Source organism: Aphelocoma coerulescens, chromosome 1, assembly GCF_041296385.1.
Source record: "Aphelocoma coerulescens isolate FSJ_1873_10779 chromosome 1, UR_Acoe_1.0, whole genome shotgun sequence".
Lineage (NCBI taxonomy): Eukaryota > Metazoa > Chordata > Aves > Passeriformes > Corvidae > Aphelocoma > Aphelocoma coerulescens.
In genome coordinates, this window is record NC_091013.1 from 76,454,686 (window position 1) to 76,471,656 (window position 16,971).

Below are 16,971 nucleotides of genomic sequence, written 5' to 3' on the forward strand. Positions count from 1 at the left end.
ATGCAGAATCATCCAGAAACTTGTTTCCTTTTATCTGTGAGTAGAATATAGTCTAACATGGAAAAGTTAAGAGTCCGTAGTTCCATGTGGATATGGGGAAGCTTTGTGCTGAACTTACTTTTTTTAAAAGATTCTATACAATAAGAGCTGTAAGTTGGGATGTTTGATCTGTTTAGCATAAGCCTAGATGATGACACTGGTGTAGTTTTAAGAGACTGCCCAAGGCCTCCATAAGGGTCCAACACCTCTGTGTCATCACAATGGAGATGTTTTCTGATAGAAACATTAAAAAGGCTCTGTAATTTGAAACATTGGGAAAACCTTCCTTGCCATTCGCGATGTGTTTAACATCAGGTCTTGCACTAATTTTTCCAATACTGTAATGGTACCTACTTTCCACATCAAGCCATGGTTGCTTATTCTTGGTCTGCTTAAACAGGTAATGCTCCTAAGGAATACAATGGAGGCATTTTCTGGCAGCCCAAGGAGAAAGTGATGAGGCTGGAAAGTCCTCACTGTGACTCTGATATTACTGAAAAAATGAGGTTGTTGTTTATGAGTCAGTTTTACTCCAGGCTGTGTTGATGTGGAGCTTGTTTGTTTTTTTTTTTTTAAGCCCTACTTAATGGGGTGAAATCTGCATACTAAGTCCTTAGGAGTAATATAGAAAGTATTTCTGTGCAGTTAAAAACATATTTCTGGAATTGCCAATAAAACACAAAGGCAGCAGTCACAAAAGTGTGTGGTTTTGCGCATTCCAGAGCACCTTGCAACCACAAAATCAGATTTCCTGATACTACTCAGCAATGACATTTCAAAGCCATGCAGTAATGGAAAGATGTAATTTTGCCATTCCAAACACATGGGCTCATGGGGACAGCAAGTTGCATAGCCAGGTGATTCATGGAATGAGCAGTGCCTGTTGTCCATGTTTTACTGAAGTTTATGGAGTAGCACGAAGTCACATTTTGTACTTCTACAAACCAGAAATGTTTCTGTTTGCTTTTGATTTTCCTTCTTTAGAAAGAAAAGTTAACTACAAACATCATCTCCCCTCAATGAATATCTGTTTCAGTGCATAGTAAAGGGTGATTACAGAAGTCTGAATATAGCTTCAATTGCTGAAAGAGACATCTCATATTACTCCAGTGTGTTGTTTACAAAGCAAAAGCAACTAAAACTAAGGATATGACAGCAGAGAAAAATAGAAAATACAAATTTTTTTAATCAATATGAAGGTATTATTTATATTACTGCAATTAAAATCAGATTTAATTAAGTAGTAAACAGATACTATGCTTTAATCTGATCTGAGTGTCCTAATAGCTTATTATTAGGAAAACCAGTAGATAGGGATTGATGCAAACATATTTAATCATCAGTAAAAGTGAGGTAGGTGCATATTGGTTGCACTATGTGAACAGTGCTTACTGCACCTGAAAATAGCTTTTGGTTTCAAGGTCCTTCTTACAAAAATTACAGTCCAGACTCCTCTGGAGTGTGCTGCCATATAACTTGCCATGACAGCTGTCCAGAGAGTGGCTACTGACTGTAGCCTCAGGTAGTTACTGCCATGTCCACCCTGTTGGCAATCCTGTCCCCATGACTATGAAGAGCAAAAGAAAGTGTAATTTCCAGCCGCCTCTCCTGTAAGCTGCCGGTGAGTTTCTTGAATGTTGCCAAAAGGACTTTGCTCCGACACCCTGCTGCTGGCTGTGCTGGTGCAGGTCAGTAAATAGGCAATGTGGGCAGCCTTGCCTACAGTCCTGGGTTTTGGTCAATTTCTTAGGCCAGATCAGTCTGTGCTGGCCTCCAGTGTGGCTTGCTGCCCTGTTTCTGTAGCAAAAGGGTTTTGGCTGTACTGCCTGTATAGGTCAGTCTGCCCAGCTCATGGGAAGCCAGCCACAGCCCGCTGCAGAGCTGGAAATGGATGTTAACAGCTCATCCTCATTTACCCATTTTCCAGGCTAACAAATTTGGACTATTCACCTGTAAAATAATTTTTTTTTCCTTCCAAGATAGTTTACCTGTAATAGCTGATACTCATATGCCCTGGTGCTGTGTTGGTCCAAGCTCTTTTCCATGATCTCTGCTGCAGCTTTTCCGATTTTCCCTAATGTGGGCTACCACCAGCTGCCATCCACCTGATGGCATTACTTCAGTCTGAGGAAAGCTGGAGAACTTTCCATGAGGTAAATATTCACCTGTCAGCAGCATGGGGCTCTTTTGCAGGACCTTCCTCTGGTGGTCGTGTCAAAGGTTCTGAAATTCGTGTTAAAAGGTAGAGGTGATGGATGCTAGAGCCTACAAGAAGGGCTTGAACATGGCCAAGCTCATGATTTATGAGTAGTACAAAAACCAGATAATTTGGAAGCTGCCTAATTAAGGCAATGTTGAGAGACTTCTAGAAAAACACATGATCGCCTTGTTTATAGCAGGAAAGCACCAAGACCAGAATAAATCTCAGCTACCATGGGAATACTGGTTTGTTTAGCTTTAAGATCACAGCTGTTCCTTACTTTTGGCAATGCTCAGTGAGCTTATTTTCAATAGTAGCACTGGAACAGTGTTATTCTAGTGGCTTCTCATCCTTTTAGTGTGCATTTCCTCAAGAAGTTTCTCTGAGGGAAGCAAAACCTTGTATTTTCCAGCTCTTATTTTTAAATATATGATCCTTTGCATGATTTCCAAGCTCATGTAGCCACATGGTTATATTCTGCACTTTGTTCTTTTTCCTTTTTTTCAGCTTTTCTTTGAAATGTCCATTCACCATCCACCTCTCTTTCCACATTAGTTTCTTCTGATGACCCTTTATTACTGATGTTTCTCAGATGCTCAGAGGATCATCTTTAATTTCAAAGCTACAAATGAATAATTAATTAATTAATTAATTGCTATCCAGATGTTGTACCAACCTCCCACTCCAGCCTCTACAAGCAAACTCTCTGTGGTGACTACTGATTATTTTCACTCAATAGATGGGATCCAAACTCTGGATCTGGCCATCTGGACCCTGCTTCATCATGGCTGGTGTCTTAAGCACCTGTTTTGATTGTTCCCCTGCAGCACATTGCAGATCCCCAGGCACAGCTCAGCTTCCCATTGGCAGCATCTCCTCTGACTCACATTCCTCCCAGGACAGTGCTGTGTGCTGCAGGTGCAGGAGTGCAAACTAAAGCCTTTTCCTAATCCTCTCTGTTGACAGCAATGTTTAACTTCTCTGATTTAATCTCATGATAGGTTCCAAGATGAAGCTGCTCCCTATTTTATGTCTGACTCAGTATTTATCTGTCAGCTCAGTGCCTGCTCAGATCATTGGTGATCAACTGCTCTGTGAGCCTTAAATCAAAGTTACTGGCAGAAGGCCTTTTTAGACCACAGGGATTTTATGTTTGGATCTGAAAGGCACAGGGCAGTAGAAGCAGGACCCTTGTGGTCAACACAGTCCCTGTAATGTGGGTCATTATATTCCTTTCTTAGCCACTCAGGGCAGGTCTTCCAACCCCTGGCTCCTGCCTGTTGCCTTTTCAGCTCCTTGCATCCTCCCTGAGAAGCAGAGACCCCACACAGGTGATGTGTGTTGGACGTACCAGTGCTCACTGGTGTAGCTTTTCTGAGCCCTCACTCCCTTCAGCTCTCACTTCATATTCTTTCTTTATATTCCCCAGCAATGGGATACATTTTTGCTGGTTTCCAGGCCTGTTTTGCAAATATTGTCCTTCCAGTCATTGTTTTCTCAAGGAGACCTTACTATTATTGTTACTTGAACTATTATTTTCACGAGTTTTTTAGTGGCATATCCAACAATTTTACCTGGAGAAAGCTCTTACGGCAAATCTGTGACAGCTCTTCCTCTTTTTTTATTCCTTTTGTGAGTAATTATAAAATGCCTAATACATGCTTCTACTTTTTTAATCTTTTCTTGGTTTGGAATGGAACCAGCTACAGTTCACACAATTCCACCCTTGGCTAAAATCCCCAGTTTACATACCTGAGAAAACCTCAGTAACTGGGTGGAGAAAGTATAGTCTCCACAATTAAAACATAAGCTGACTTAATGAAGGCAAATTTATTAGGGAAAATTTTATGACAGTAAATTTTCACCTTTGGCAATAATCTAATACACAGCACAACAGATAGCACAGGGCTGAACAACACCCTGAGCACAGCCCAGACAGAGGGAGGCTGCACTGGGGGATCCTCAGATCTGTGTCAGCATCTCCCTTCACTGCCCAGGAAGATGGGCAATGCTCTTGGCCCTCTCTGTTTCTTTCTGCTTTGTGCCTTGTCCTAGCAGCCCTCTTTTTTTGCATTTGTACCTTTTTACAGTTCCTGCCCTACTACCCTGTATTTTTATTTTTGTTAATCCATGCATGTTTGGAGGTCCCATACAGTTTCCCTCATTTTCCAGTTGCCCACTTAATGCTCAATTGCATCTTTGCATTCCCATTTTTTCCTCAGTGGAGGCCAGCAGTGCTCTGGGTCATGCACTCTCCCAGGAGAAGAGGATTGGAGGTGGCAGAGGGAACGGCTGCAAAAGCTACACAGGAGCCTGATCTGAGGGCGGCACCTTGGCAGAGGTCACTTACTCAAGCCATGTTCTCAGCCCCGAGCATGGCAAGTAAAAAATCTTGACTGGGATCTGACCCCCTGTCAGCCCAAGAGAGCAATAGGCCAAGCAGATTTATCACCTGCTGCTCACACTTCCACATCTCCTCCTTCTGATGCCCATGATTTTGGCTGACAGTTATTTTAACTGTTTGCTTGGTCTTCAGCTTTGTTCCTTTTTGTGGGCATGGAGACTGTCTTCACATACTTATCTACTCTCTTGGACTCACTGCTTATGAAATAGATTAAAAAATATTTTTCAAGCTTTTACAAGGTTGTACGAAGCTCACTGTAGCTGAAAGTATCAAGAGAGTTTGATCCACAGCTTAGATTTTTTTTAAAAGTCTTCCTAAGTGTAAGCTAAGCAACTAAACAAGTTATTTAGTTGCAGAGGTCTTTGAGTTCTTTTAGTAAAGGATTGATACACATCTCTTGGAGATGATGCAGATACAGTTAGTACAAATCAGAGATCCTTGATCCCTATAAACATGCAAATTAGAAACAATTAAAATACACAACATGGCCTAATGCTTAATATAAGCATACACCCAATGCTCATGCAGCCACAAATTAGTTTATCTAAAGAGACCAAGAGGAAGATGAAGAAAAGGGTGGGGTGACACTTGATCACAATAAGTAGAGTCTAGCTCTGAGAAGGGGGTTTCCAAAGGGCTATTTTGGGAGCATTTTAGGTTATTGTACAAAGAAAAAAAAACCCAAACCCACAAAAATCCAGCCCCAAACTTACTGTAAACAACAAGACAAATACTCAAGGAAGCAATCCAAGATAAAGTGGTGGTGGGCATTGCAGAAACATGGTAAAGCTACACAAACAATACATAGCACGATAATTTCCGGCAGCATATGAGCAAGCCAGGGCTGCTGAGACATCCCCATTGCACAAAGTGATGAAGAAATCACAAGAGCAGATACCCATAACTTTCAGAAAGCGGAAGTTGTGAAGGAAATAGGAAATAAAGTCAAGACAAAGGGGTGTTGAAATAACCAGGGAAGGAAAAATCACTGTCAACACTGAGGCTGTGACAGATGAGAGAGCAGAAGAGGGAAACAGGACATGGATGTGAAACTAGTGGGGAAAGGCCACTGGAACATCAGAAAAAAGTCTGCAAAACCAGGAGAGTGCAAATAGCTACCGACTGGCAGGTTTTACTGCTCTTTCCTGATTTTGTGGAAGGTCACCTCAATGCTTCCTTAGAGATATGATGGGAGTCAGTATTGGAGGCAGCCTTGGTGAAAGTTGCCGTCAGTGGATTCACATCACTTTAAAGGCAGCAGTGAGCAAGGAGGAGCCAGTCAAGCCCAACAGCTGGGCAAGGAGCTGGGGATGCCATGGGCTGCTCATTCCTTGCAAGAGGCATCTGCTTCAGGAAGCAACACTTTACAGGGTAAACCATGTCATACAGACACTCAAATGACAGCACTGTCATAAAACAAAATGAAGGTTTCAACAAGATTGCAGTTTTTTCAAGAATTAGCAAACCTTCAGGCCATCGTCTGAGGTAAGTGCTAAGGGCAGCCAAAGAGCTGAGGAGCTCCAGTGCTTCTCATTTCCATGAGCAGCAATTTGGCATTTAGGGACTGGGAGAGATATTCCCATTGAAGATGTGAATGCTGTTCCTTGGTCACTGCATGTAAGACAGTATAAATAGCAGACATATTTAAATTAGTGACAACACTCTCCATCGTTCTGCAAACATCAGTTCTTCCACCTTAGATTTACAGCCTCTCATCTCTTGTCTTCATCTAAGGCAAAGGGCAAAATGCTGTCAAGCAGGAATTAATAAATAACAGACAGATGCCATGTTTGCAGGAGATGGACTCTGCACCACTGACTCCTCCATGGATGATAACCAACGGAGATGTGGACAGACACTGGTACATGGAACCATTCTTTGAACCTCTCTTTGGTGTCCAAGTGCAAATGTCTCCAATCCTGTGTGTAATGGGTCCATGGATGTCATTCCATGGAGTGAGGATGGCTACAGCTGGCAAAAGGCTAGGTAAATTAAAGATGTAAATTTGAAAAAAACGGGCAGATTAAAAGGATTGGTTGTAAAACAAAGTGAGTATGCTGTGAGATAAAGGTACATAATGGGCTGCAGCTGAAAAGATTATAATGGTGATATATAAAGAATGTCCTGAATTAATCACTTCCTTTGTGTAAGTATTTATGTTTTGCAAATCATTATCACTTAGCAACCTACACTGCCATTTTTACTTTTTACAGACTTAAACTGTTTCCTGGGGGTATTATCTCTGTCTGGCTCAGCAAAATTAAAACAGTATCTCACTTAACACTGTTTATAAGTAAATGGAAATAGTTGGCTCCAGATGTGTTATGAATTGTGCTTAGAGAATTAACATGGTTTAGACCATAGAAAGTGGGGCATATTTGCCGTTCAACACTTTCTTATAGAGCAGTAATCTGTGTTTAGCTTTATGGGTCTTATCAAATGCTTGTTCAAGCCAAGTCACAACTCTTGCCAAGAATACTTAATGCCACGTTTGAGGCGATGAAATTTAAACCAGGAGGAGACCTGGCAGGATTGCTGGGTTCTCCCTCGGCACTGAGACACCCACCCCCCTGCCAGGGAGCCCTGCTGGACCCCCACCACAGGCACTCAGTGCAGTGCAGGGAAACATCACAGCAAGGTTTGTCTAAGGACTCCTGAAAAATCTTTTTGGAAAGGGATTCTCCAGCCTCTCCCCACACTCCACACCTTCTATATCTTGGAAATGTTCCCTAGTAGGTTGTCAAAGCACTCTTTGTTGCAGAAGGAAAACTGATTTCTTCATGTCTTTGTCTACACAGATAGTACAAAACAATCATCTCCTCAAGAAGGCTTTATGCGTTAGAGGATTGTTTCCATCTCCATTCCTAATATTCTTTCCTTGGACTAAATGAGCCATGTTTTTCCTTTTGAATCCCTTGGTGTATAATTCTCTTGATTCTTGTGCTCCTTGAATTCTTCTCACTTTGTCCAGGTCTGCAAGCACCATGTCCAGACCAGGACCCCGCACTCCAATTAATTCTTTCAAAGATCTTTAGCCTCTATTAAATCACACCATATCAATGCTCAGTTCTGTTTTAAGAGGAGTAAAGATGAGGCTTGTCTTCTCCCAGTCCTCAGACTGATTTCCTGCCATGCCAGAGTGGCCCACACTGGGCTCAGTGATGATCCCAGGCAAACTCTGGCACACTCAGACCTCCCACCTGGGCTGCCTGCACCTCTTGCCCTTCCTTTTGCATGCTGTTATTTTCAGCCCTGTCTAGATGAGCAAAGAGTGAATCAGTGGAGGACACAGGAGTGGATGACAAGTGGCTTTGTCCTTCTCTTCCTCTCTGAAATCTGCTGCCCAGCACTTGTAGCTGGCAGGGAGGGAGGACTGGGCTGGGCTGTGAGTCATCCTCCACTCCCTGCTCTCTTCCTAAGCCAGGAGCTGTGTGTTCCCTGCCAGCTGCAATTTATGGCCAAGGCCCTGGCCCCATGTTTGTAGGGAAAAAAATCTTCCCTTGCTGTGCATATCCACTGCTGTGGCACAAACATGGCCCCATGTAGAGCAGCGCTCCCTTTCCATTGCTCTGGCAGACGAGCCCTGCACTCCTCTGTGTCACTGCTGGCAGCAGATGCCTGCTGCTGTCCTGCTGCACAGCCCAAGCAACAGCCTCACCATAAGGAATTTCAGCATTAAAAATCAGTCTAAAAGTCTGAAAAAACGCAGCAGCTGTCCCGTGACATCTTAACACCTGATGGAGAGTGTGTTTACAATTCCTGAGCTGATTGATAGCAAGGAAAGTTTAAACACCTGAACAATAGCTGCATTAATGCCAGAGGTACAGACCCGAAGGGAGAGGTGAACCAAGGGGTTAAACATTAGATAGCTTTTCAGTGTTGAAAACAATATGTCTATGGCCATAGCTTTCCACTGGGACTTCCCCTGGATACCTGAGCCTCTCAAATTCACAAGCTATCCACAGAGAGATGCTCTCCATCAGTGCCTGTCCACACTCCAGCTGTGGTGGGGCAAGACAGACCCTGCCTGGGCTGTGCTGGAGGAGCTGTGCGATGTGACAGCGAGTGCGCTCACCCGGCACTGCTCCAGTACTGCCAGCATCTGACAGTCAGAGGTCTGGGGTAAAAATCAAGCAAACTTTAATTGTCAAGAACACTTTCTATTGTTAATAGTTCTATTGTTAATAGTGTTAATAGTTAATTAGCTATTTATATTAGAGCATTTGGCAACTTTAAGATTACTTTTTGTTTCCACTATGCACAATATGCAGGATTAAAAATGCACTGTGGGAGCTAGTTTTGATTTGATGTCTTCTGCTTGCCTGTGCTGTTTGTAGAGATCTTCATACTCTCCAGGTGACACAAGCAGCCCTGGCTTTTCAAAGAGGTAACCTACCACTAGCCAACACCTGTAAAATCCTGCAAACCCATAACCAGCATTGCATGGTTGAGCCCTCAGCTTTGCTTGGTATTTGTAAATAATTTTTAAGATGGTTCTGTATGAACGTGCTGAGGAAGAAGTGCAAGAAGTGCTGGATCACATGCTGCAGCAGTATTTTCCAGTTATTTCTTTCCTGTGTGAAACCTAAGCCCTCCTTACGTATGAATGGGAGAACCCTGCTCAGCATCTCTGAGTGAGGGAAGGCTTTTTTCACCTGCCCTCCACTCCAGGAAGATGTGATCCTTCTCCCCTGCTTGCCAGCACTGTGGGGACCCACCAGAGCAGTAGGTAGCCAAGCTGCCCTGGCTCTAAGTAGGCCAGTGTGGGGCCATTAGTCATCCATTCACCACATGCCTCACTGCCTGTGCCTCGAGCAGACGTGTTCCACTGCCTTTATGTAACTTCCCAGGAGGGCTGGCTGCTGCTGGGGGGCAGCCACCACTCCCACTGCCACCACCCAGCACCCCAGCACCCAGCAGGGACCTTGTGCTCTGGGTGGGGTGACATTGAAGCCTGCCATGAAGAGGTGGAGGTGCCTGTGAGCCAGGTGCAGGAGGATCTGCTGTGACAGTGCCAGCCCTGAGCTGAAAAGCCCACCTGGGGCAAACCCCCTGGTCCTGGCTGGTCAGCTAACCCTCTCCTCCCACTCTCCCAGCTGGGAGTACACTGTTGGGATAGAGAGTCACTACCAAATTTTGTGTCAAAAGACACGAGGCATAGACCCCCCTCTTTCACCCTCCAACCTGCAGGCTCAGCCCCATCTCAAGTCAACAGTCCTGGTGGATTTTAAAAAGCATGAAGGATTGGTTTTGTCTAATCCTGTGTGTGCAACCATCAGGCAAGTTCTTATCTTGACTTAACCTACAGGTAGAACGACTCTGGTCATACTGCCAGCATATTTCAGGGGTTTATGTCCACACCCCTGTGGTGTGTGCACTCCGATATCCCTCAGGTCGTCTTTCATCATCGGTTACGCTTCAAGTCTCTGCAATCAGATACGGTTATCTGAGCAACAGGGAGAAATATTTACCAAAATGAAATCTAGATGGGAAAATGGGGAAGAAAGAATAAAGGGAGGAGAAAAGGTAAAAATTCAATGTTGTTTGAAATTTGCACTGATGTTTGTTAGAAAATGAATTGGTTTCACTTTTGCACATTGGCAGTTCTATACAGGGAGATTTATCTCATGCAATATATTCTTTGCCTTCTAGTTTGCATGGTAATTTGATTTTTGAGATGTTTGGTTTGTTTCTTTCCCACACATTTAGCTCCTGCTAATGCTGAGAGAGGTTGTTGGTGAAGGCCTCAAGAGAACTTGGATTGTAATGAGCCAGGGATGTTGAAAGTCCAGTCCTGGATAATGTTTCTACATTTTTACTGTTCTTCTGTATATCTGCTAATTTTTTCCCAGAGTTTCCTCTTATGGGATGCTGTCTTGGCTATGATCAACAGGGGATGCTGAGATCTGGGTACAGATTGCTGAGCAGAGGTGTTGCAGCACCTGTGTGCAGGTGACCAACCCAAGTACCATTCACCTGCCAAAGCAACCTATGGGGCTGAGGAACACCCATTCCTTGGGACCTTTTAGTCCTTGTATGAGAGAACGATACTCCTGTGGCCATGACTTTGGGCAGAGCAGCTCAGTGATCCTTTGTTCTTCTACCAAAATCTTTGAGGATGGCTGGAAATGTCATTTGTCTCCCTGGTGTCCTGGTGGGAGGCTATGGAGAAGATGCTAAAAACAACAGCTTAGTAGACCATCACCATCTATCGCCATCTCTGCATGTGAGCATCGTTGTACCTGGCAGGCAAATCAGGTGGGATACACCTCACTGTGGTCTCCTGCAGTACATAGCTCTGGGCAGGACAGACAGCCGCAGAATTTATAATCACATTTTGCTCGTAACTTCGGGAAACAAAGAAAAGGAATTGTGATAAAACATGAGTGGTCTTGTGGCAAAGGTGCCCTTAAGCCTGTCTCCTTGTCCTCTGCTGACAGCTGCTTGACGTTAGGGCACTCAGGTTGTTTCCTCCATGCTCCAAAACAGAAATTCCTGCCTCCTGATGGCAGATTTTGCTGGTTAATTACCATCGGCTTCTTTAAGTTCCAGAAATGGAAAGCTGCATCAAAACTCAGTGTTGTTACCACAGGGACTGTCCACAGCCCTGTGGGATTCAAATGGGATTTCTGCTCTTTGCAGTTGTTCATCTGGCTCTTCTGGACACACCCTGACTTGTGACTGCCATCTCAGCACTTAATTAGGGGGTTAATGGACATCTCCTCCTGCGTCTTGCTCAATATGGTTGTAATGGCAGCCGGGACCCCTCAGGGAGGGAGAGCAGGAATGGGTCTCCTCTGGGATCTCCTTTACAACCCTAAAACGTATTCCCATATTATGCTGTTGCCTTTTGAATATCTAATGTGGTATGGGTTACAGAGACATCTTTGTGGACATGAAAAGTGTTAAAATATACCTACTTGGTGTGTTCCAAATGCCATGCATTGCAGACTTGAGAAAGTATCTTAGGCAGCATGAATTTTGCCCTTAAGCATGAAGTAATGTGTGAATTACTACTTAAAATTAGTATCCTGTACTTGTTAGGGTTTGTTTTTTTTTCAGTAAGTTCCTTTGCTCCCTCCTCAGCATGTTTATGTCTGGTGTGTGCCATTATTCTTTCCATTAGTGCAAACTTTTCACCTGCAGGAGAAGAGCTGCAGATGAGAACTCGGAGTGCTCCAGAGAAGTCTGGAATCCTGTAGGTACAAGCTCAGTGTCACCACCAGCCCCCAGCCAGCCATAGCCAAGGTGAAACCATCACCCTGACTTTGCAAAGGGGGAAGAGGACAGATTCAGGTCACAAACGTAAGTGGCTCATGTAAAGTTTTCTTTCTGAAGACTCCTGCCTTATGCCACAGGGTTCCCCAAGGAAAAGTCCCAGGGAACACTTATTCTCTGGGGTTAGGCTGGGAAACTGAGCAGGGAAGCCAAGCAGATGTGTGATTTCCCAAAAGTGTCAGACAAGGCTCTACACCCCAGAAGAAGGCAGGGTCTCTTCTGGAGGTGAGACACTCAAGCAGTTGCATCAGCTGGGTCCCAGGCTGCTGAGTAAGGATGGTCCTGGTAGGAAATGGGCTGTGCTGGGAAACACCACAGAAGGACCTGACAACCCAAACCCCTCTGGATATCTGTGCCTTGCAGCTCTCCTTCCTGCTTACATTTGGGATGTAGATTTTACATGCAAGACTCATCTCTCATAAAAACAGGGGAAGAGTGGGTATTTAGCTCTGCCTTGTAGTCTGGTTTTGCTAATTTACTATTAATCTTGTTTTATAGGTAGACAATGACTTTTATTTTCTCATTGGTGTGGTTATTTCATGGCTGAAGAAAGAGCAGAATTGTATATGTAGTACTGGATAAAGAAGGAGCCCCTCATGCTCAAGGCCCTGATGATGTAAAACTTACTCAGAAAACTCCTCTGCTCACATAAAATACAGGAGGATTTAACAAAAAAGTCTCAGGTTTCCCTTTTAAAAATTCAGAGTCTCTTAAACCAAGAAAAATGCATCCATGGGAAGGAAGTGCCAGTAATAACAGGCCTGCTCTCACATCCACAGGAAAAAGAGAAACAAGTAGCAGTTTCCCCTGAGGGAAGAGTGATTCTGGAAGTTAAACAGAAATGTTTAGGGTTGTGAAGAGCTAAAAGGCTTCATAGGCACCCTGCCTCTCTCTCATATCCTGAGCACCTCAGGGCAATGCATCAGCCCTGCAGCACAGGGAAACAGCCCAGAAAAGAGCTTGGTTTGAGTAGCCCCATCTTCTGCAGGGAGACTGAGGAAACACCAGAACAGGCATGTGGCTAAGCGTCAGCAAGTCTTGCCCTCCAAAATTCCCGGTGGGGATTATTTACACATCTTTTTTTTCTGCAGGAGACCACTGGTTTCTCAATAGCTGAAGCCTTTGCCTGCCCAGGTTGAAACTACTGTTAGAGGATTTTCTTTGCTAAATTTAGGGCAACTCACATAAAAAAGGAAGCAGTCTGAGTTAGATGTGAATCATCCTTCACACACTGATCAACCTTCCTGTTCTCATTTCTGTATTTGAATAATTTTGTTAAGCTTGCATTTAAAACCTTTCTATAATGTGGCTTTTGGCTTGGCACAAAATAGAAATAATTATCCTGCTCTGGTAACATCTATATTCCGTGAGTACTCCTCCTGCAAATGCGCCATGTAATCTACACAGGCATCGATCCTAAATTAAAAGATAGCATCAAAATCTGAGTCACTTCTTCTACACATTATTAAGTGTCCATTTTGGTTGTGCTGTAGATGGTTGCCAATCCCATTTCATACCTGCCCGACCCTTTTTTCTAGTCTTCCTACCCTCTTGGCAGAAGACCACATAGATAACCAGAGCAGAGTGTATCTTTGTGTCTGCCTTTCACTTGGCTTTCATATGGATTTTGTCTCATGTTTTATGTCAGGGGCACTTTCCATTCTGTTGATGGTCTCTCCCCTCTCTCCTATCTCTCCAATCCCAGCCAAGATGAGAGGCTGAAAATCTTGTACAGAGAAGCTGAACTCCATAGTCCAAAACAAATTTCCTGGCTGTTTTAACTAGGTGGAGAATAATCTACAACCAAAGCAAATCTGTTTTCATGGCTGAGAAGCAAATCTTTCCTTCCCTGCAGCCACAGGACATCCTGACCATGGTGGAAGGACGACAGTTTTGCTGCACAGGGTTAAGGAAGGAAGAACAAAAGGCAGTTTCCAAAGGGTGACCTCCCTTCTTCGCTCTACAAAGCAAGGCAGGAAGACCTCACAGTGGGAAGACACTCCTGAGGCTGGAGGTTTGCAGCCACAGGAGATCATAGCCAGGCCATGTTATCTCATCCAAAAACCAGTCCAAACCATCCAAACTTCTGAGTGCCAGGATTGCACACAACAAAGGCGATGACTGTCAGGACAAATTAAGCAGGAGTCCATTCATTGCTTGGCAGAAGGTTGGGATAAATGGGAAGAGTCCTTCCATAAGAGAAAAACTGGTTTGCTGGATGATGAAGAAAGAGGTTCTCCCATAACCTAAACATGTCTAGCATAGACTCAGCGAGGACCTTTAGGTGTCATGGGACAAGAAGGCTTCCCACAACCTGAGTCAGCTCAGTAATCCCCACACTGTAGATTACCACACAGACATGCACTCAAAGCAGCAGAAAAAAATGGGAGATTGCATCCCTCATGAACCAGAGGTGCTCCACAGATCTTCCTGCTGCCCCAGAAAATAACGTCATCACGTCAAACCAGGCAAAGCAGAGGGTGTGACTGTCCTGTGATTGCCCAACCTCTGCCCACTCAGCTGATGTCTCCCTAGCCATGCTGGGGAAGAGAGGAGAGGGCTGGATAGGCACCTGGACAGGGGGAGCTGGTTGGCTTGTTGACCCGTGGTTGCCTAGGAACAACTGTGGCCTGGTTTTTGATGGGATGGGCTGTTCCTAGGTGTAATCCTGACTGGAGAGTCAGATGGGAAATGCTGGCTAAGCAGACATCATCCCATTCTACTGAGCAAGAGTTAGATGAGAGGCACTAACTGGCCACTGAAAGTCTATAGTGTTGGCTGAATGAAAACTCTTAGGTAATATTAATGGGCTCAGCAGACAGGCCAGAGAGGTGATAATAGTCACTGGCTGATCTCAGCATGCTGCCTCTGACAGTAGCCCACATACTTCAGGGGATGGAGGACACCCCGTGGGATTACTGTAATGATGTCCTGTGGGGCAAAGTATATATTTCTTCTTCTTCAGGTAGGATATCATACAGGCCATGAGGTATGAGTTGTACCTGACCAAATTGAAGAATGACTGTGATTTGAACTGGGACTATTCTGACGAAACTGGCTTGACTACCTTGACCTACCCACCTGGGGATCTTGGCACTAAAGGAGAGATTATCTCAGTGGCTTCAATTGATGACAACTGAGAATCACCACAGGAGGGATGAGAGCTGGAAAGATCTCTTCCTCTTTCCTCTTTCTGCAGGGACTGGCAGTTTAACTTAGTTATTCTCTCCTGAAAGGAAGAGGGGAGGTTTGTCAAGACCCTCTTTAGTAACTCCATCTCTATAACTTAACTCTTTCAAAAGTTAGGCAAGTGTTGGGGCTGGGGACAATGGTGCTTGAGCAAGAAAATGCTGCTAGCTTTCTGCTCGTGTTGCAGAGTCCGGTTTACTCAGCTTGCGTGAGGAGTGATTAAAGCATTTTGCTTTTGAGATGCTTCTGTGGACACGTGCTGGGAATGATTCTAATCCAGTAGCTGACATAGCAAAATCTCACACTCCATTGTTGCAAATCATTAAATCAAAGTCACAATCCACTTGGAGTAACTCATGGAAACTCAGTATTATTTTGCCACTGCTTGCTGAACTGCTTAGATAATCAAAATGCTTGTGAGAACAGGGAAAAAAATCTTGCTCTTGGCCTAGAAGGTGCAAAGAGCAGTGACACACCCCAAGCAAGAAGCAGCAGGGTGTGTGGGAGCAGAGAAAGAGGACTTGGGAGGGTATGAGCCATGAGATCCCCTGGAGCCTCAGTCCCAAGGACCTCATCACAGTTAAATGTAATGCTTTCAAAGCAGGCTCTTACCTGCTCTCTCATTTCATTGGTAAGGTGCAAGGGAGGTTAGGAGGAAGGTAATGTGAATTAGTTCTTTTAAACAGCCAGTAAGGCAAAAGCCCTTGCCATGTTTTGGAAGCCCAGCACTCCTTAAGACAGAGACAACAGAGGGTACCCGGCCCAGTTGTCTGGGGAGATGTGGAAGCTCTCGGAGAGCCTGCTCCTTTTTCAACTTGAAAGTCCGGGAACGGGAAGCAAATTAATGGGGAATTTTTCCTTTAAGTCATGAGGAAAAATGTGAATTACTGCTGAGGTTTCCATTCTGCACCAGCAGGAAGCCATTTTTCTACTCTGGACAAAGATATTAAGGAATATTTGGCACATGAGGACAGCACTGACATTGTGCATTTCTATCACATGGGTTTGAGATTTATGCCATTTACTCATTTAGGCTTGATTCTGCAAATAAGTAGGTAGGTTACCTGCTTATTCAATGGTCCCTGTGAATGATTTCGTGGATTTATGGAAACATCCATGTCAGATCCTCATAGCCCCAAAGGCGTTGAGGAAAATGCACACCTGGAACTGTGAAAATGGACATTAGTTGTGACACTTCCAATAGGAAGGTAAATGACAGCATTTCTCAGACATGATCACTTACAAAGTGAAAATGTCCATGTAACTAATAATACTTGAAGCTATTTTCTCATGACTAATTACACCTCTGGAAGTGAATATGCAGCTGCAGTTACCAAGTGATGGGGCGAAGTCAAGGGCCCATAAACACACTTTAACCATCATCATCCTTTTTGCCAATAGAAACCGTGGCCTTTCACAGCTGAAATGCATGAAAAAGCATAAAGAATATATGAAAGCAATGACACTGTGGAATTATGCAGGTTTCTAAATAATCATGGAAGAAGAGAGTAAAACATTTGAAGGAGACAACTCATTTGGGAACTTGGCAGCTAATTCATTCTGACTCTTGCACTGCATTTCTTAAGTTCTCTCACACATCGTGTTTCTAAGGCTAAATCCTGTAGGCCCTTATCAGCTCACATTTAAGGGTTAATTTACAGAGCCTCTGTCTTGCAGAACATGGTTTGTTGTTCTTTGCACAGCTGCATAAAACATTGTAAACACTTTTTAACAAAAAACGCTGGAGTAGAAAATAAAAGGCAAATCTTAGAGGAACACCAGCTTTTTAGAGGTGAGTCCAGATCCTCTGACAATGAAGTAGCTGAACTAGAGCTACATTTACTCTGCCTGTCTGAGCCAG

The 16,971-nt window shown here is 44.1% G+C and overlaps 1 protein-coding gene across 1 annotated transcript in view; it reads left to right on the top strand.

Annotated features, from left to right (window-relative positions):
• Window positions 1-16,971, top strand: part of LOC138109774 (gap junction beta-6 protein) — a 41,019-nt gene that overhangs the window by 3,774 nt on the left and 20,274 nt on the right. The gene's annotated exons all lie outside the window — the stretch shown is intronic.